The sequence below is a fragment of the Centruroides vittatus genome, unplaced genomic scaffold, assembly GCF_030686945.1.
Source record: "Centruroides vittatus isolate TY-2023 unplaced genomic scaffold, ASM3068694v2 contig_975, whole genome shotgun sequence".
In the NCBI taxonomy this organism is placed as follows: domain Eukaryota; kingdom Metazoa; phylum Arthropoda; class Arachnida; order Scorpiones; family Buthidae; genus Centruroides; species Centruroides vittatus.
In genome coordinates, this window is record NW_027122648.1 from 2,994,078 (window position 1) to 3,016,262 (window position 22,185).

General features: G+C 24.7%; 1 protein-coding gene across 3 annotated transcripts in view; it reads right to left on the bottom strand.

Annotated features, from left to right (window-relative positions):
* Positions 1-22,185, bottom strand: part of LOC136985709 (inactive dipeptidyl peptidase 10-like) — a 202,359-nt gene that overhangs the window by 160,030 nt on the left and 20,144 nt on the right. The window lies entirely within an intron of this gene.

The window sequence follows — 22,185 nt, forward strand, 5'->3', positions numbered from 1 at the left end:
CTGTTTTTTACTTTTTTTGCAAGGAAAATTAATCGTATTTTTCCAGCAGCTATTATTTTTATTAAGTAAACTTGCAACTAGATAAATAACTTTGATTATTAGCAATGTTTAGTTAGAAAGTAATCATGTTTAGGTATCGATCATCATGTATTTTAGTCAATAATTTATATAAAAGTATCAATTTTCTTTATAATTCTTTCTTATAAATGAATTAATCGGAATTTTATGCCGCTTTTTAATCACGTATAAACTAGAAACATAAATTTTATCTTTATTTACTAAAATTTTTCCAACTTCTCTAATGTTATACAAAAATATAATGTATATTTTCTATCAAATTGTGAGTTATACAGATAGAGAAATAGCGTGAATTTATTTACTAACTATACATCATATATATATATATATATATATATATATTGTGTGTGTGTGTATCGATATTGTAATGATTACTAAGGCATTGATTATTTATATATTTGTTTTATATTTTAATAATAAATTATTCGTGTCAAGCATCATCACGCAAAATATAGGATTTATTTTATATTTTAAATGAAAACTTATACCTTTACGCATTATATTTATTTATTTCATATTAATAAAATTACAAAATACAAAATAAGAATGCAAATTATACATTTATTCTCATTTTTTTATAAATCAAATATATAGCAAAATTAACAGAAATAAAGCAAACCTATATCTTAGAAACTGAACTAAAATATGGAATTTAATACAAAATTAAACTTTTATAATTTACATTTCTTTATTTTAAACACGTAAAATGAAATATTTATATTTTCCTTCATTTTTTCCCTATTATGTCTCAGAAACAACAGCAAGAAAAGTAAATCCGTACGTTATAAACTGAACAAAAATATGAAATTTAATGTAAAGCTATATCTATACAGCTTATATTTTTTCAATTCTATTTGTTTAAAATAAATAAATATAGAGTATAGAGGTATAGTTTTATATTAAATCCTAGATTTTGGTTCAGTTTCTAAGGTCTGGACTTACTTTAGTCCGTTGGTTTTACTTCATATTTTTTAAAAAAGTATAGAAAAATATAAAATAATCTAATTTTACTTCTTTAAGATAAATTCTTTCGATATTTTCGCCACTTTTTTCAAAGAACCAAGCAAAAAGACAGCAAAAAACAAGCAAATACGTGCTTAGAACCTATGTCAAAACATAGGATTTAATATAAAGTTAAACGAATTTTTAAAAATACTTTAAAGTTATTTTATTCAAATTAAGTCATTTAAAAATTAAAACAATATATAATAAAAAAATAAAAGATAACTTTATTACAAAAATTTTGTTTTTTCCCTCAAAATTTTCAATGATTTATTGGTAGAAAAGCTCATTAAAACGCGTAATTTTTGTAAAATTTAATTTAAATAAATTACAAAAAATAATTTAAAAATATATATTAAAATGATAAATATTGATGTTATAAACGTTTTATTGAAAAAATCTTTTTCAATATTTAAAAACAAATAACAAAAAAAAAAAACTAGAAAGAATTTAAACGTGGTCTCCCCCTATACCTTGTCACTAAATATGGAAACTCGTACGAACAGATTATGCAAATATGGCAGTATATTTTTACATTTCAGACATTTAATACTGGTCATTTAAATATTGATATGTAGTTTTTTTTTATAAAGAAAAAATATAAAATATTTTTAGTAAATGTACAAAAAACATATTATTTTTTTATATATTTTATGTTTTCGGAAATAAATAGTCTAATATACGAGATAAAATAAGAATTTATATTGAATACTAAACATTCCCTTGTACATTAAATATTTTACTTTCTAATTACAGATTTAAAAATGCACAAAATTCGCTCGTAAATTTTCTATTTTCTCTTTGATAATTACACCATTGAATACATTTGTAATTTTATAAAATATTCAAGCTTACATACTTGCATACTAATTAAGATATTTACAACTGAATAATTATATATATATATATAACATTTTAAAGGTATTTAGTGATTAAAATTCATAATATTTACTGTTAAACATATTTTAAAAAATTTGCAGTTCCTTATGTTCAGCTTCACTGCAAAACTGTAAGTATATTAAACAGCACTCAAAGGATTAAAAAATGTGCTATACTGACAATTTCCGCTTGTTTCTGTGAATAAAGAATGTTTTATAAAGTAATAATTTACAATATTTGATAATTAAAATTTAGAACATTTATTGTTATGACTTAAAAAATTGTAGCCCCTTGAGTGCAGCTACACTGTTAAACTAATTATTCATAAGAGCGCTCAAAGGTGTTAAGATGCGTTGCATTGACAAAAACGTTTATTTGTGTATAATTAAAAATGTTTATAAACAACCATTAAAATATTTTAAAGGTGTTTAATGATTAAAATGTAAAATATTTACTGTTAAACATGTTTAAAAAACATCCACAGCCTCTTGAGTGCAGCTTCACTGCTAATCTAATTATATCTAACAGCGCTCAAAGGATTTAAGTGTGTTATATTGACACTTTCGTTTGTTTCTACGAATAAAATGCTTCATTAAATAGCGGTTTTCAAAAAATAAAGATTCTTTATAGTATTTTTAAGTGTTAAATTTTAAAATCTGATATATTTTATAATAAGAAAAGAAGTCGCTGAGTCTTTTGTGTAAAGATAAAAAAATAACCATTATATATATATAATATCGGTACTTATTAAATTTTCTAGCTACAACTTTATTAGAGCAATACAATAAAATAACATGATGGGAAGTGTTCTTTGATTAACGATGTATAAAGTGATAAGATAGATTACCTATAGAAAGGTTCGTGATCGAGTAAATCCGCATGCAAAATTAAGTAGAAAATAATGTAAAAGTTTTTATTTTAAGTTTTGTTTTCGTTGAAAATAAGTTTAAAACTTTTAAAATATTCTTTCTTTTATCTAAAAAAACTGAGTATTATTGTTTTATTTACTGTCACAATTCAATTTAACTTAAGTAACTTTCATCATTCTGTTAAGAAAACAGACATGTTTTTTTGAAAATTTCAGTTTCTTTAACCTAATTTTAAACGTTGTTCTGCATACAAAATTATTCAATGTTTAAAAGTAATTAATTAAAACAATATATATTTTTCCCCCTTGATTGGCAGGTACAAGATTTATTAGCCATTAGATAAGTCATAGAAGTGAGTGGCTTTGATCATAAATATCCTATCATAAACGTTGAATTTCTGTATAATTGAGGTTTATGATGCCTATGACATGGACAGGAATGAAGTGACTATGAATTAAACAGTATTTGGTGAGTTACAAGCTGCAAATAACTACTTAAGTCACGTTCGTACATTTTTACTATATCGACTAAAACTACGTTACTTTAGATATTAAACATATTTTTACTTAAAAAAAATTAAGAATTTTCTGCTATTAAAGCACGTTTTAAAGCAAAATTTCAATTTCTAATAAGTTCGAATTAAAATTTAATAAATTAATAACGTTAAGGTTGTAAATGTTAAGTAATCTGCATATCGTGTAAACTATAAAATAATAATTTCTTCATCTTGTAGAATGAATAATTATAAAAATATAGCGAAAAGAAATAATAATAATATTTACATTAAATTCCAAGACGTGTTTTAATTGAAAAACAACAATATTGCCTAAAATAATACGATCAAGAACAATAATAGTGTGAGTTGCCCTAAGGCACACGATAGAAAAATTTCTAAAGTTACCTCAAAAATTTCTCGAAAACTAAGTGAAAAAATTCCATAAAAATATTTCAGATTAAAATTTAAGGTTCTTTATAAATTTTATAATTAATTTATATGTAAAGGAAGTAAAATATATTGTATAATAATAGCGAAAACACGAAACAAGTAGAAAATGAATAATAGTTATTCGTGATGAAAAGAAAGAATATTTAATTACCTTTAACTAAATTTAAACATTTTAAATTCAATATTATTATTATATATAACCTATATATATATATATATATAATTTAGACATTTAATTTTAAATATAACTCAACTTTTGATAGCCGAAAACCGTAATAAAGATAATAATATAGTTATTATTGTAAAATTCTATTTATAATAAAATTTGAATATATTTTTAAAGTTACAAATATTTGTAGCAAAGATTTAAAACGAAAATCGAAGAGAAACTACTTTAACGAGCAAATAAAATCGACAATCCAATTTACTTAGTTGATAAAAATTATGCTCTATCAAGGAACTTCAAAGATCTCCTTACGATCAAATAAGAATAGTTATTTTTCTGTAAAAGGATTTAAACTAGATTGGTAGAAATTCTTCTGGTAAATAGTTCTTTTTGACATTTTGTATGGAAACCTTAATGTTAGGACATTAAATAAATAGAAATTGTATGATCCATGCAATGGAATTCCAATTACTAACCAATCACACGATGACCATTAGAATCAGTCATAAAATAAAAAAAAACATATATATGTACCTTAGTTACTTGGTGACCCAGTTGAGAATATAAGATAAAATAAATATAAAAAATTTTGTATAAAATTTGCAAGAAAGATGATTTACTGGAGTTTGTAAGTTGCCAAAATTTTTTATCTCTTGAAGTATACGAAATAATAACAATAATAATGCATTTTATTATTATTATCATTATTATTATTGTTGTTGTTGTTAAAATATCACTTTCATTTAATACATAAATTAAATTCAACAAGATTTTTAAAAAAGTTACTATACAAGCTGCGAGATTACGTTCTGTCCCTGTAAATCACACTTTCCTGTCTGTCTCGACTGCAAAGCTATAAAGATTCGATGCTAAGTCATCGGTCATAAGAGATGAATAACTTTTATCATCTGTAATATTGTACATATCATCTGACACATCCAATTCCGTATAATTGTTTCATTACAGATTGTATTACTCGTTAAAAAATGAATATATGTGTTATATCCTGATATATCAAAGAAATATTTGTTGATACGAAAGGAAAAGAATAGAAATATCATCATTGAAAACATTTTAATGCATAAAAACAAAGATTATTTTGAACACGATGTTAAGAATTTTGGTTCTATGCCAAAATAAAAATCAGAAATGACTATACCGATGTATTGTGAAGATTCAACTGCTTACAAAATGAAAAAAAAGTCATCATATTTTTCAACCTAGAAAATTTTTTTTTATTCCCTTAAACAAAACGAAAAAATTATTATTATTAATGTATAATAATGAAAATTAATTAATTTTTCTGATATTTTTTAGTTGGATATAATTCAATATATCTCTAAATATAGATAAAATTTTCAAACAGTTAAGTAAAATTTTGGCAAGTATGTTCAGAAAATAAGATGAAATTTCAGTTATTATTGTTAAAAATCGAATAATCTGGCATTGTGACAAAAGAATTTAAAGATAATGAGCAAAGTTTACTGAGTTTTCGTATGTTCAATGGTCATAGATCTTTCCAGGTTTAGTGAAAAATGATGTTAGAATTACAAGAGAATTCAGACATATTTTAAAGAATCGATAATAATAATAATTGAGAATATTGTAATTGGATAAATTATTTAAGAAAATTTGACTTTCCTGAAAGAAAATAAGTAAATTCAATCAAATATCTTCAAGAAGCTATAATCACTTTTCAGAAGAAGACGACGAGAAAAAGATGTAAAAATAAGAAAAATCAACAAACGACGTGCAAATTTTGAAGAATTTATTCGATAATCGAAAAATTATTTTCGATTTTCTAAAATTAGTTCCTAAAAATCAAAATCTGAGAAATGTCTCACTACTTAAATATATCAATGTCTAAATTTAGATGAGATTTTGTAGAATCGACTTATATGTGTATTTTTGCATTTTAAAGAATTAGAAAATTATAAATTAAACTGTTAAAGTTGTATTTTAAATCATTAAAATAGGAAAAATTCAATTAAAACTTTTAAAATTTAAAAACAGGTATAAAGTTCCGATTTATGTTCTTATATAAATCGCATAAATTAAAAAAGATATGACACATTTAGTATTTGTTATAAGTGATTTTTTAATAAATAATATGACTTGTTTACAGGCTTATTAAGTTATATAATCTTTGATAAAGTAAATTAAATGAAAATTAAATAAAAAATTAACGTATGCAGCTCATAAACAAAGTCATGAGGTACCTTGTAACAATCGGCCTTTGGGACTTAAGCCAAAAAGTCCGAATCGATTGAAGACTTTGCCAAAAACTCTTTACCTCGTCCGAGGTGCAATAGCACATAAGATAAAAAAAATTAGTTTTATTTTTTTGTCAATTCTTATCTTTTAAGTGCAGCGAAACCCATTTTTATATTTTATACATTATATAAACGTAACATCAAATATATATTTGGAAGGTAAAATATTTGATATCCGAGAGATATTGTTTGTTCAAGCTACCTATATATATTGTAAAGCTTAACATTCGGGTCGATATACTAAAAATAGAAACCGGGTCCTCGTCATAAGACAAGCGGTGAGAAGAAAAAGAACGAAAAAAAGTAAAAAGTGAAGCGAAAACAATAAAAATACTTTTCATTAATCTTTAAGATGGACAGAATTTTTATTTATTATTTTTAAAAATTTTTTATAATTATATTTGAACAAATCGTTTGTTTTATAAAGTGAAGTTTAACGTCTTAAAATAGCCCATTTTCAATTTATAAAAAAGTTTATAAATCTGGCAACATTTATGAACTCACAAATCATTTAAATTGTTATCAATTAAGCAAAACGATTTATTAAAATTATTTCAACTCGCCAGATGGCGCGATTATTACTGTTGCCAGTTTTTAAGCGGAAATTACGTTTTAAAAGTTTCGTGCCCGCATTATATAAGTTAAAGAAAGATGACAAAGAAGAAAATTGCTTCAGAGAAGGCAGAAAATGAGCTTCTATCATGAATTTTATTATAAAAAAACATTCTTCGAATCTCGTCAATCAAACTTTACGTTGATAATCATGCATTTTTCACCGTGAAACATAAGAATTCCCATGAAATATTGCAACGGGGGAAACTCAATCTATTAAAATAAATCTCATAAAATTCTTAGAAAGTTAATAAATTAACAAAACAAAAATTTATTCTATTTTTTAATTTAGTCGATCAAAATTCGATATTTAATTACTTCCACAAGAAGTTAATCTGCTTTAAAAAATGTTATTAAATCTTTAAATTGATTACTCTAATAAACCCTAATCTGACAAAATTTCTCATCTATAGAAAGTCATTATCGTAGATTATAGCTTATTACACTTATCTATTCTAAAAATTTCTAACTTAATAGCATTTATTCCCCATTAGTACTATAAATTAAAATAGTTTTTTTAATCGGAAAAAACTTTAATGCACAGAAATTAATTCTTTAAATTAAAAAATACATATTCATTTTTTTTAAATTTTAATTTTTTGGAAGTTGACGCCATTCCGGAAAATTAATTTTAACAAATTTGGAAAAATCAATTTTTTTTTTGAAAAAAATAATAATTTATTTTTAAAATTTAATTTTATACGTATCAAGTAAAACGAATTGAAAATTATCGTTAAAAAATTTAAATCAATCAAAAGTTAATTTTCAATGTACATCAAACGAAACCCGATATCATAAGCAAATACACCGTATTTGCTTATGATACCGTACGGCAAATATGCCGTAAATGATGGGGCTAAATTTTGGCTATATGATTATAGATTAGAAATAAATTTGGCACTAGAGTTAGGCGTTAGGCGTTAATTTTGAATTTTTTATAAATTGTTTGGAATGAATTGTTCAACTTTTTTGAATTTTGGAAAATTTAAGTTAATTTTTTAACGTTTTCGAATTTTAGATAAATTATTTCAAGAATTCAGAAACCAATTCGAATAAATTACCAAAAATTCAGAAAAATTCAAAAATTACAGTACTTTTTTTTTAAAAAAAAAATGTATCTATGAAATTAATTTTTAAAAATTTCAAAAGTGCATTTGAAAAAAATAAATAAATAAACTTTTAAAATTCACATTTTTCAGGTTTACAAAATTCAAAAAAATTGAAAAAAAATTACTATAAAAACTTAAAATATTCAAAACGCGTCCAAAAATTTTAAAAAAAATAGCAAAATTCCAAACGATATTTTAAAAATTTTTTTTCATAAACGTTGAAGGTAAATTACTGCAAAAACAAAACTTTCCAAAAAAATTATTTTTATAAATCTAAAAAGTCCGTATAATAAAATTTAATTAACTTTATAAACATAAAATTATAATAAATTTTTAAAAGGTTGATTTGATTAAACTAGAACAATTTAATTTTTAAAAATCTACAATACCCCCAAAAAGTTTGAAAAATTTCTTATAGATGTAGAAATTAATAATAAAAACTACGAAAATTTTTGGAATTTAAACTAAATCTAGAAAATAATTGCTTCTAAAAAATTAATTCTATTAATAAAAATTAACTTGTAATGAAGTAAATTATTAAAAAGCTGAATTAAAACAATAAATTTAAATTTTAAAAAAATATAAAAAATTCCAAATATTAGATGAAAAATAAATTATTGTTTATGACTTTTTTTTCAAAAAGAATTTTTTTGGAGTTTTTTTAATTGTGTTTTTCATCCCGAATTGATCATTTATATTTGATTTTTGATAGATACTTCATAATCCTTGATTGATCCTTTCCAAAAGCACAAAGTTTTGGGAAAGCATCATTTATCAAGAATCATTTTTAAAGAATCAATCAAGGATTATTCATAAAAGATCAATTAAAGATTATAAGAACTAGTCAAAATTTTTTGATCAATTGATCAATCAATTAAGGAATATTCTAAAAATTCATTTTTATAAATCGAAAAAAATCACTCCCATATTGATATTCTTCAAAATATTGATTTTTACAAACGATAACATCAAACTTTTCAAATTAATATTTAAATATTTTTCATTTTAAAAATCGACAAAACAAGCGAATGAACCATTAGAAAGAATTATTATTATTTACCTAACTAACTATTGTACAGCTAATTAGAATGCAATTTATTTGAAATGCTCTCTTTTAATATAACAGGATCAATGTGATATTTAATGTTATTTATTTATGTTCAATTATCTATCTTTATATCAATTATATAAAATTAATGACAAACACAGAATTCCAGAAATAACACAGGAAATAAATATCAAGTGTAAAGAAAGCGTAATATTTTATAATAAAAACACCCTAAAAAATTAAATTAAAATAAATTTGTAAATCATAATATCAAAAATTATTTAAAATTTATCATTTTTAAACACCATTTTTCAATTAACGTTTTTCTTTAGAAATTTCAAAAAACCACGCAAAATGCTAAAATTCGAAGCTACTGCCATCTAGTGAAACTGAAATAACTCAAATATTTAAACTTTTTTGATAATTTAAACCTTAACTATCTTACATACAAATTAAATAAATAAAATTAATTTGTTTAATTATTTTTAAAAATCACATTTTTATTTTAAATTTAAATAAATAAATTTTATAAGTTTCAGCACATGAATAACGATGTGTACATAAAACTCTCATGAAAGATATTGATATATTATGAAAATAAAATTATTTCTAAAAATTTTTCGAATATTTCTGAATTTTATAATATTTCATAACAGGTTATGAAATATTATAAAATTCGATCATATTTTATAACGACAATCATAAAATATCTCCTTGATAAAAGGTCGTAACTCTTCTCTAACTTAACACATTTTTAAGGCTTATAAAAAGACTAAATATTATAAAAAGTATATAATATTTTAAGCAAACATAATCATTTATTATATAAAATAAATATTTTTAAAATTTTATATTTATTCTTTAAAAAAATGAATAATCAAGGACCACAATGAATTAATCAAAGACATTTGTAAAGGATCAATCATTGATCCTTTATGATTGATCTTTGACATTTATTTCTATAAAAATAATTTTTAAACCTGAATACAAAATTGCAAAATTTTATGAAAAGCATAAAATACTCTTTGAAAACAGTTATAAATTTATAATTAGAATACACACTTTGATTTATGAGGAAAAATAGGAGTTTAAAAGAAGTAATTTATCCATTAAAATATTCTACAGGCAAAAGCAACTTAGCACTAACAAAAACTAATATAATAATAATAATAATACATTTAATTAAACAATAACAGTTTTTATTCATTGGGTTACTTAGAGGTTAGTCTGAGTTTAGTTGGGTTACTAGAGGTTAGAGGCTGTTTGAGGAACTTATTAAAACTTATTAATCAATGCCAATTCATTAGCCTGTGGGCGATGCAAATTGCAAATTCATATATAGGACTCATGGCGAATTTTTGAACAAAAGTCACGTCTTATATGCCTTAAAATACGGTATATAAATTTCATACAAAGGTTAAGTATAATCCATTAAAATTTTTAAATAAAGAAAATTATCAAAGAAAATGTTTAAAATATAAATAAATTTAAATAGTTAAATTTTATATGTAATCAATAATCGATCGAAAAATTTATTTTTTTTAAAAGCTTATAAAATAATTAATCATTTTTGTTATTTTTTAAAATTGATAAATCAATAAAAAATAAATAAATTTCTAATTGGTTTGCCATTTTTTAAATGAGTCATTAAAAGTCATTTTTAAATTGAAATTTTTAAAAATACATTAAATCTTAAAAATGATTTGTACATAAACACACAAACTCTTTGACAAAAAGTTACTCATCGAGAAGGATTACGCACTGAAATCGAACGAAACTTTATTATTGTGAACGAACAAGAGTACAATTTAAATTTTTCAGTACCTTGCAGGATCTCCTTTGCTTGGATACATGCGGCGATACGGTCGAGCATGCAGCATCTTTGTTTATTTGCATTAGTACTGGCGATGTCGTTAAGACAATGATTGCCAACCTCCATACAACAATAAAATAGCAGACTTGATATAATAAATAAAAAACACGATAAAACAAATTAATCTTATGCGTAAAACAAACAAATCTTATGCTATTCTGCAACAGATTTGCTCACAAATGTTGCAACTGTGGTCATATTCGTAGACAGCTGAAGCTGGCGTCCCTTCTGATTTCAGAAATGCTCGAATAACAACACAGGGTAGGCCGGGGAAGTGTACATTAAAGTAGTAAGCCCACAGTCCGCACTACATAAAGTCCAATAAAGGGCTTATGTATAAACAATTTATTGAATGTGAAAACCTTTACTAGAATCATTTGTTGCACATTGTATCACTTATAAGTGAATTGTTAAAATAAATAATAAAATTAATTTAAAAATAAAAATAAATATTTAAGAAATTAATAAAAGTTAACATGATGGAGTCATTTCTGGAAAACCCTAGCAATGTGCAGCTGAGCATTATCTTCCTGAAAAAATGACCGTTTGCAGCTCTTCCATGAAACATATGAGGGCGCGGGATTTCCTGAACAAAGAATTTCTCTGCGCCGTCAATGCCCCACGTACTACTATTGAGGGTGACCAAGTGTCTTACGAAATGGCTCCCCAGAGCAGTGGGATCAGTGTTACCGCTCAACAGTATAGGAGGAATTGAAGCGTTCACCAAAAATCGTTCCTCCACACACTAACGAAGTAGTCGTCGGTTCCCAAACAGAAACAGTTTGTTGCTAAAAAAGATACAGCAGTCCGAGCTTATCTGTCACGTTACCTCTGTAAACAATGTTGGAATGTTAAGGGCAGCATGCGCAATGATCTTCGTGCTTGTAAATTTTTCACTGCTAGAAACCTGCCAATGCTACGAAAGAGATAGGGTTCTGTAGCAAAGTACGAGGTATCTACCAGTCGGCGGGAGGTGAACAAAGACAACGTTGCAGCTGTTCGTGCTTGCGTTGACGATCAGACAATCATTTCTCCTGTGATCTATCCGAGACGTTCAGAACCTGTCCATCGTATATGTTTGTCCCTTCACTACGTAACAGTCTGGAAAGAACAGCCCAGATGCCGGGCGATTTGGTGAAATGGCTATCCTGTTTCGCTTAGCCCGATAATGAGGCTTTTATCAAACTCCATCAGCTGTGTATAATTTCCTTGACTGAATCATACAAGTATACTTCGAAGAAGTATACTTGTATGATTCAGTCAAGATCAAACAACAGATACACTGAAAATTCTGAACATAGTGAGCTTGTGCGTACCTTTTTATAGAATACTAAAACCTTAAATACTAAAATGCCTTAAGATTTTAAGGCATTTTAATGGAATTATCTGGTGTGCAATCGGACTATAACTATAATAAATTGCATACTTCTCTGCGTATCTGTATACCGAGTTTTTCAGTAATCTATTTGGCCGTAATCTGCCATCTATTTGGATGTTTAACTTTTTTGCCAATTCAGTGTATATATGGTAAACGTGTAATAAATAATTTCAATAAAGGACTAATAAAGAATATAAGTATAACATCCACAGGATCTTATAAATGTTCTAATAAAAGGTTTATATGGGTCCTGTAAATATGCTAATATTTGCAAGACCCTTATATATAGTTCAATTAAATATTCCAACATAGGATTTATAATAAAGCCCATCGTCCGCACTACATAAAGTCCAATAAAGGGCTCATGTATAAACCGTTTATTGAATGTGAAAACCTTTACTAGAATCATTTGTTGCACATTGTATCACTTATAAATAAATTGTTAAAATAAATAAGAATATTAATTTAAAAATAAAAATAAATATTTAAGAAATTAATAAAAGTTATTAAAGATAAAAATTTTTAAAATTATTGATTTAGGAAAGATTTTTATGAATGTTACAAGATCATTTAATTAATGATACGATTCATTGTGTTTAGTACAGACACACAAATTTTATCCTCATTAAAATTAAATTATTAGCAGTTATCAGCTATTAATTGCAATAAAAATTAATTAAAAATTATCTTTAAATATATTTTTATGCAAAAAATTTTAACTATAAATTTAATAGAAAAAAAAATCTAACTAATGAAGACCTAATTATTTCATTATTAGACTAATTAGTTGTTCTCTTTCTTAAGTCATAAATCTTAAGCAAAATTATTTTAAAAATTGATTTTTTTTTAAATTAACTTTTTTAACTCTATATTTTAAATATACATTTTAAAATGTCGTTTTTAAAAAGTAAATATTGTATTAAATACTTAGCTCTAACCATGAGAAACAACGTTAAAGTTTAATAGTTAAAAAATAAATAAATGTTAAAATTAAATTAAATTTTTTTCTTAATTTTAAAAATAATTTTTGGTGTATTTTATTGTTGCGATAAATGTTAGCACAGCTTATCAATTGAAAGAAGTAATGTTATCGATTTGATAACTGAACATTTTTGGTATTATTACTTCAATAATTTCTGTTGAAAACCTAAAATATCGTTTTCCAGTTGATAAATTTTGTAAAGTGATCATTGACAATGTTTTTATTGTCATAATTTATTTAAAAAAGTAGTTTCGAGTAATACATTTTAACACCTTACTATAATGCTATTTTTTCAAATTCTCCTTAGAAATCACCCCTCTAAAAAAACTTTCTTCAGTCAATGTATCTTATTATCTTCCCCTCCAAAAATTTAAAAGAATGACAAGCCTTATACTTACTATTATGTATTTATGATATTTAAAATTAAGTATTTATTTATTTTATATACATCTCCGTTATCTTTCGTCTGATGGCATTACTTGCATTACTGCCCCGTCGAGAAACACTGTTCAATATATTACTCTAATGATTTATTCTATACATAACTCATGTACTGCTATGATGTATTGCTATTTGTATTACTTATATATCATTTTGTGTTGCTCTGTAATACATTATGTATTATTTATGTATAATACAGTATAAGCTTATTATTCACGTGTTTCTTAAATGTACTATTCTATGTATTGTTCTTGTACTATTGTAACATATGCTATTATCCTCTGTTAGTTAAGCCAGTTCTTCAAAATAATATCGTAGCCAGTGTTATTGATATCCTTTCATAATATACTACTACATATAAGTTACACGTACTGTACTACTGTAACTTGCTATTTTTTGTACTACTCATACAGTGTTGTAATGTATTTCTCTAATTTATTACTTTATGAATAATAAATTTCTCATTATCTTATTGAGAGAATTACTATGAAGTTGACAATTAAGAATTTCTTATTATCATAAAAAATAAATTATTATATAGTAAATTTATTTATAATTTAATACGCTTTTAATAAAATGTTAATTAATTATTTAATTAACATTCTTCATTTTAAAGTTTTATTACTATTTTATATAATTAGGAACTTAATTTGTGACAAATTATTTTCACTTTTTTCACAATTTTGTACACATTTATTTAGTAATTTCTTTACAAAACTATATGTAAATAACAATATACATAAATAGCCTAAAAAAATAATTCTTTTATAAAATATTTTATATTTTAATTGACAAAAAACTTCACTGAAAACTCAGACCGGCTGAAAATCCTTTCTCAACTAGTAGATCGCGGTCTCTATTTTATATTCTCAGGTAACGCAATTACAGAGAAGTTGGGAAGCTTAATATGAATGACATAATTATATTTGTAGTTAAATAATTTTTATGTTTAGAGTTACAAAATAAACTTATTTATTAATATAACAGAAATGTTATCACATTTTAAAAAGTATTTTATCTAAAAATCCATTTTCAAAAATATATTATAGTATGTTAGATCAAACTGGAATAGAATAATTTATCAACACAAAAAATATAATAAAAATAAATTTAAAAAATCGTAAAAATTGCAATATCAATAAAATTGATACGAAGTAAAATTACATTTTTTAAGAACCCTCAAAAATTGCTTTTATAGTTCGTCATTTATCATGAAAATCGTTTTAACTTCTTGAAAATTTTATTTAAAACTTTGTGAGATTTTGATAATATTTTAGTATTTAAAATGAAAAATTGTTTAGATCCATAAATAAGTTAGGAGTTAAAGCAAATTATTATTAATTTATGACAAGAATTTAATGTGAAAATCGAAAAAAATTTCAATTTTTATTCTAATTAAATGCAGAAAGAATAATTTATAATATTGGATGAGTTACAAACTAACAAACATCATCGAAACTATTAGTTTTAATTTAAATTGTTAGGAAAAATAGTTAAAATTTAAGAAATAATTTATTAAATTTGAATTCAATTATTAAACTATAGTAAAACCTCGATATAGCATCCTTCTAAATAGCGCAACATTCATAAACCAACAATAAATATTGGTGCATAAAACATATCAAAGCATCATACTAAACGTATGACTTTACTTTGCAAATGATTCTTAGCCGCAGTTCACAGGACTCTGAAATGACCGGACTCAAACTTCTGTGTAGAGCCTAAAATTCCTTATAAAGTATTAAGATACAGCCTAACTTTGGGTTAGTGCCACTGTTTGTCCACCTCTGAAACTGGCACTAAATTGAGTATGGAGCTGAACTGAAGTACTCAAAACAATAATAATTATATATATTAATGAGATTTACGCGTAAGTTTGAGTTTGAGTACGAAAGTTACGTGATTTGTAATACAATAATGCATATAATAATTCACAGATACTTAAGAGTGCTCTATTTTAATGAGGAAGATCACAATTTAGAAAGTTAACCTGATCCTCAACCTGACTTAATTACTTTTCATCTCCATTTTAATACACTAAAATAAAAGAATATTTTAATAGAATGCGTCAGAAAATTATCGATATTTAAATATTTTAATGCTGTATTTTAAAATTCATTACATACCTAATAACAAAAATACGTAAACAAATTTATATGTTTTTGAGAATGTATTTTATTTTACATTTTCCAATGAAAAATGGTTCTTTACTTCTGAACACAAGTTATATATGAGTATATTTCACATGTCCTTGCACAGAGCGGAAGTAATTGATGATAAAAATGGTTGTGGTTCGCGTGTTTTGGGAATACACTAGACACAAACCTTAATAACATCGACAATATATTTATTACTAGAAGCTTTTATGAAGAGAACTATAAGGTAGTCTGTTTACAAATATCTACAGATATAAACTCGTAATTTCGTTCCTCAAGAATTATATAACTTTAATAACATTTGTTAATAATAACTTATAGATAATTGTTGTGTATTGATACGGCATCCAATGAGTAGTAATATAAATTGATGTTTTCCAATCGATAGATCTGAAGCGAATTTCACGTTATTCACGCTATAAAAGGTTTTTAATCAAGAAAAGCATGTTTTATATACAGGCAGTCCTCTACTTACGAACATTCGACTTACGAACTTTCGAAGTTACGAACAAAGCCGACAGATGGCGGGTTAAAGTGCAGTTGGTTATTTTTTATGTATAGTCAAGTTTATTTTTGAAGTTTAACGTTAAAACATTTACAGTACATACATATGCACATTTGTAGTTGTTTTAAATGATAATTTTAATAAATAATGTACTGTACATGTGATTGATTTGATTTTATACTTCCCTTTAACAATCTTAATTCAAAATTATTCAAGTAGCTTAAACATTACATAATTGTAAAAACAACGTTGTATTTGAGTTTTTGCGCCAAACATCGTCTTTTCGAGTTACGAACCTTTCGACTTGCGAACGACCGCTACGAACGGATTAAGTTCGTAAGTAGAGGACTTATTGTATTTAAGAAAGTATTTTCCCCATAGAGTAGCTTTCGTGAAAAGGTCGATAACAAATTTTTCATTGATAGGCTACATACATACAGTGTTGAGGTGATTTCTGTATGACTATATTTCTGTATGCATCATTATCTGTAATTAAATATCCATCAATATTTATAACAAGATCATATTAAACATGAAAATTGTGTTGTGAACCAATACGAAAACATTGCATTTGAGTAAAAATATCAGTTTCGTTTTTATATTATTTATTGATAAGAAATTTATTATTTCTTCATTCATCTTATTAATAACTCGGACTTCGAAAAACTGTACAGAAATATAAAAGTTCTTGATAATAGAAAAATTATAATTTACAAATAATTATAAATACAACGAAAGTATAATTAACGAGTGTTTTCGATATCCGGAAGTCTTGCATTATATTACTGTAATCGGTGAGTTACTGTATGTACAGTACATTGCTGTATTCTGTAATGTCATGAAATTTTCTGGGCTTATTTCCTGTAATAATAATTTCAGCAGTGTCTTCTATTAAAAGTTCAGTGAAAGTTCTGTGTAAAGCTGATCGTAATGAATTGTTTTACTGTATTTCCACGTTTTCGTTTTGAACTTCATTGGAGAAAATACCCAGCTAACTTGGACAACCTTCATCCCCTATTGGTCCCAGTTAACAGAGATTTTTTAGTTAAAAGATGACAATTATTATTAAATAGAAACGTTGAAAAACAGATTTATAAATTCGTACCTAGAAAACAATTATCAAAGTTCAAATAATTGTTCTTGAAGTGTGCTGAAGGCAGAAATTTTTATGCAATTTTTACATAAAAATTTCAAATAAATTTAAAAACTTTTCTGCAAAATGTTCCAATAGATCATTTAATAATAATCCACTGAAACATTTGAACCATTGTCTTCACTGGATTATTTTATAACGATCCATTGGAGACATAGACAATATCTAACTGAAAGTATTTGGAATGGAAAAATTTATAAGAAATAAAAAGTTAGTAATAACGTTTTGAAATGATAAACATCTATTACACCAAAAAGAAAAAAACAAGATGAGTGCCTGTAGACACATCAATAATTACATTTCACGACGAGATTTATATCAAGTTATAATGCTTTTTCGAACGAAAATATACTTTAAACATCCACAATACACATTTTTGGACTATTGGATAAGCAAAAAGATTTATCAATAACAAAAAAATATAATTGGTGGGCTCATAAAAAGGAAGGCATAGCAACTGGATAATATTTTCTGAATAGCATTTTTATTTGAATTTTTTTAATGGAATGCATAAAATGTGGCAAGATAATAAAATATATATTGATTTAATTTAGTTGGTTAATGTAGTGATCTTACAATATAGTGTCCATAAATTTTTTGAATACATCTAGAGAATATAATCCACAAAATTCGATGATTTAATAGCAAAAATCCATGCAGATATTTTAATGTAATATCGATATAAACATTCTAAGTATAGCATTTAAATTCTAAGAAACGTTAATTACACTGGATAGTGATTAATTTTCACTCTTAACAAAGAAAAATGTTTCAACATAAAAATATTTGTCTCAAGTTTTCATCTGCATCTTATCATTTGTTAATCTAGGAAGTCTCCCATTCAATATAAAGAGACATTTCTCAAATAAGTTTTATAAACAGTTTGCGAACTAAAAATTTTCTTACATTGAGTCACTATGTTCGCTTTCTAGTTGACGCATTGCTGTATGTGTATTCTTGATCACTTTCGCAAGTATTTGTGGCGATTTAACTTTTCTTCTTCAGCTTTTCTGGCTCTGCAAAGAAGATTCATTTTCTTTAAGCACAGGTGAAATCTGCCATCTTTCTCTTAGAAGAATGTTAACTTTTTTACAGAGAACAAACTCATGACGTAACTTCTTGTGGGATGCACAATGGATCTTTGAAGTCGAGGTTCTTTAGACTCTTGGCTCTGTCTTATACAATCTACAATCTTTACAGTGACTTTATATGTATGATATTTACGCATAACATTTCCTGCTGTATTTTGTTTAATATTTACTCAACGTTTTAATTTTGTTAATGAATTTTACAGCATTTGATACGCTATATTGCAAAATCCGAAACGATAAAAATGACAGTGATTAATTAATAATAACAGCAAACATATAACTAATCTACAAGTTTACGTTTTAATTTTATGTTCTTAATACAAGATTTAAAATAACTCTTACAACTTTAATTTCGAATTTCAACTATCAATAAATCATTTAATATAATTAAGTTCTGGCAGTTGTAGAAGTTATATTTATTATACTTTACTCCTCCTCAAAATGAGATACTTGTAAAGTATGTTCGCAAAAAACAGTACAGTACTAGCTTTAAAGAGGGATAAACTATAATAAATATATAACTTCTTTTTACAATCAATAATATTGTTATAATGTAATCACACGAATCAGAAAGTTGACAGGTATACTTTGTAGCTACAATACTGGTATTACAATATATCCTAAAGGTAGTTGTTGGAAGAAGATAAAATTTGGAACAACTGCTTTAGGACATACTCCATTCTTACAGAGCCAATTCATTGGAAAATTAAGCAAATAAATTATTAAGCAGAAAACTAGTTACTGTCGGATGCTAAAATTTTCAAGAATTTTAATACTTTTCTCTTCGAGAAGACAGTGACAAAAGCACAATTTTTCTGCAATAGAGAAATTTTGGAATTTCAAACGAAAACTACTTCATAACTATGTTTCAAGTCACTTATTTAAATTTAACTGATAATGATGAAGTAAAATGTTAAGAGTTATATATACATTAGCGATGTATAAATAATTATAATAATTATTATGTTATTTAGAAAAAATAAGACATAATAATGTATAAAAATAATTATAATTCTTTAGAATGTGTATACGTTTTGTTGAATTTATTATTAGTAAAACTGTGGGTTTTGAAGTACAAACAAACATTTTCCAATGTATTCGCTAATGGATAAAGTAATTGTTTTCTAAATAAATAAATAAATACGAAAATATCTTAGATGATGATGAAAAAGATATCGGGTTGGATCATGAGAAGTATGTATTTTAGAATTTTTTCAAGCCTTTCTTGGATAATTTCTCAACAAATTAAATCAATAATAACTTTTTAAATTTAGACTTAAATATAATTGCTTAAAATAACTTAAGATGAATTGATTCAGATAAACAATTCATTAATTTGATTCATCTTTCAAGCTTCAATTATTTTTTTATTTGGGAGTAAATTGTTGTTAATAATTGAATATATTTAGTATATTTAAGTTTATAATTGCTAAACATAAATAAATTATTTCTAATATAATATTTCAATGAATAATAAAAATATAATTAAAAATGTGTATTTGAGCAATTTTTAGTACAGTCACTTACTAATTACTTAATATTCTTTTAAATGTAATTCTCTAAATGTAATTGTAATTATAATTCTTTTAATAACATTTATATTCTGTGACTTATACGTATAAATGTTATAAATAATGGCATTTTACGTTGTTTAGTCCTACGGTCACGCACAATCTGCCTCTACATAAACTTATATGAAAGGAACATTGTAAAACATATAGATCTAGAATCTTACCTAGTACTGTATAATAAGTACAAGATTAATACCAAGTATCGAAAAACAATGTGTGTCCTAGGTCTTAAGCAAAAGCCTAATAAGTGCCTGAAACCTTCATTAGTTATAAATATGAAATTTTGAAATGTAATAAATTCTTTATTATAAAAATTCAACAGAAATTTTTAATTTATTATTTTACTAATTTATTTTTGCAGCTTCAATTAAAAATCAGCACGAATTTAATTAATTTTCGAAAATTTCAATCGTAAAATCGCATAAAAACGGAACATTTCAGAAAATCTTATATTTTTAAAACACGTTCTACTTTTTTCTGTATAAAATACTTTTGATCTTCAAGTGTACAGATATCTTTTGATATCACTATTTGATTATGAAAATTTCTATTTTTTCAATTTATCTTTTCCAATTTTAAATATATTATGAGCTCTAAAGAATATTATTATCTTGTTCAATCATAAAATGTAGTATTAAGCTCGTACAGAACGTTGAAAACATTTATATTCTATGAATATCAAGTAGAAATTGAAGCGTTGGCGATCGTTCAATTCCGATAATTTTACGATAACTTGAGATTTTATCCTGTTTTCCATCTAACTGTACAAATTTACATAATTCCTATTTGGTTGGATTATGCAAATTTACATCCAGATATAAATAGGAGAATTTAAAATTACTTTATAATTCTCTCCATTTCGAATGGACTTTACATAAAAATGAACATTGAACATTGAAACTAAGTAGAACACATGAAATGTCTATTGTTTAAACGATGTAATTTGTTTACATTTAAATTAAAATGTTATCACGTTTTAAATTCAATTTTTATTTCATAATCCTGCAAAAAAGCATATAAATTTAATATCTTTACACTTGTTCAGCATTTAATGCACTAATTTCACAATCAATTCTTTAGTTAAAAATGTGAATAAAAGAACAATAATGCCCTAATTAATTACGTTTTCTTTGAAAGCTCATAACTAATCGAAGTCTTTAGTCAAACTTCGATTTAGCGATATCATTTGTTCACCTCTGAAACTGGCATTAAATTAGGTTCCGAAAAGAATATATTACGGATAAGTTTGATCAGAAGGGCGTATTTGAAGAATAAGTCCTCCATACTGTATTCAAAAGAATTATGTTCTTATTTTAGAGGACATGTTTTCCTTTCGCATACCACATGGTAATCCTACACTGAATTGAATGTGGTGCTAAACTGAAGTACTACTTCAGACAATGACAGTTACAAGTAGTAATGAGGTCTAAGCACGAATTTCACTTTGAAAATTACGTGAATTGTTGATAACAATGTCATTTGTAATGCAAAACCGCACATTCGAGAATTTATATAAGTTAAAGTGTTCTCTATTTAATATTTATAAGGAATATCCATTCACCAGTACTCATATTTCGAGGGTGACACTATTTTAAAGTTGCCATATCGAGATTTGACTATTTTAAATCATAAATTGTCAGATTAATTGACATCACGAAATTGTTTAATCGTGTAATATTTTTTATGCTCACTTTTGAACAATCTTGAATGATATCATAGTGAATAATATTGTGATTTTTCAAGATAATTCCCAATACTTCAATATCAAAAGATTTTTAGATGCTGCAAAAATAGATCATTTCAAAAAATGAATGTTCAAAAATCTTATATTTTCAGTCATCAAATATATTTTATTTATTACGTTTTTCTTATTTATGATTGAAATTGATGATTGAGAATATTCATCTACAACACCCTGAATATATTTATAAAAGTGGTCCATTTTAATCACTATATTTCCAGAATAAGTAGTAAGTTACAACAGAAAAACAAAAGACTTGCCGTTCTAAGTGTCTGTAATAAAGCAATCATTTTAAATGAAATTATTGAATAA